Source organism: Cervus canadensis, chromosome 11, assembly GCF_019320065.1.
Source record: "Cervus canadensis isolate Bull #8, Minnesota chromosome 11, ASM1932006v1, whole genome shotgun sequence".
NCBI lineage: Eukaryota > Metazoa > Chordata > Mammalia > Artiodactyla > Cervidae > Cervus > Cervus canadensis.
Window position 1 is genome coordinate 22231546 of NC_057396.1, and position 1222 is coordinate 22232767.

Consider the following 1222-nt stretch of genomic DNA (forward strand, 5'->3'; position numbering starts at 1 on the left):
TTTTACTTATTATGCATTTGAATATTTATGTACATATTATCATCAATTTTATTTAAACTCTGGCAATTTTGAATAAGATGTAAATATTTATCTTTAACCTCATTGTTTTAGCAGAGAAGGCAATGGCAACCCACTCCAGTACTCTTGCCTGGAAAATCCCATGGACGGAGGAGCCTGGTGGGCTGCAGTCCATGGGGTCATGAAGAGTTGGACACGACTGAGCGACTTCACTTTCACTTTTCACTCATGCATTGGAGAAGGAAATGGTGACCCACTCCAGTGTTCTTGCCTGGAGAATCCCGGGGAAGAGGGAGCCTGGTGAGCTGCCGTTTATGGGATCACAGAGTCGGACATGACTGAAGCGACTTAGCAGCAACAGCAGCGGCATTGTTTTAGAGAATGCCTCAACAGTTTTAGATAAACATATTAAATCCAAAACACAGAGCTCAGAGAATTCTTATGAATAATAAATTGATTCCAGTGCATTTGCTCTTACTCTTCTTAGACATCTTATCACCAGTCATCATTACTCTATGTTAGTTCTACTTATATACATCTTTTGCCTATCTGTAACTATAGTACAGTTCAAGTTACCATCGTTGATTGCCTGATTGTAGTGCTCATCCCAAGGGTCAGGGCTTCCATCCTGCTTTCTCTCCAATTAGTTTTCTCCATTGTTACTAATCAGTCCTCAAGTAAGACTCTACTCATGTCCTTCCCTGCTGAAACCCTTTCAATGGCTTCTCATTACTCTTGGGGGTAAAGTTCAGTCTTAATATGGCTTTATTCTATGGCCTCTGTTTTAACTCTCTTGTTCCTGCCACTCCTTTTCTTCATTTTACATTTTCATGAGTAACTGTTTGTATTTTTCAGGAAGTGACCTTCCTTTCCTTCAGCTCTTGGCTTCTACTAATGTGATTTCCTCTTCTGAGATGACTTACCATCTACAGATTTTCCCCCAAGCCACCTAAACATCTGTCAACTTCTTACTGAGAAATCATTAGAACCTTAGAGGTTCCTTTTTATCCTTTTCACACTAGACCATCTTTTTATAGGTACTCAAATTCAGTGATATCTAAATCCTGCTGATGGTCAGAGATGCCTGCAAACTTTTCCAAAAATATGGATTCTCAAGCTGCAGCCCAGATAAACTGAATCATAGTTACTAAATGCCTTGTCCAGGAGTTTATTTTTTTTTTTTTTCAAAAGTCTCACTTGCAGT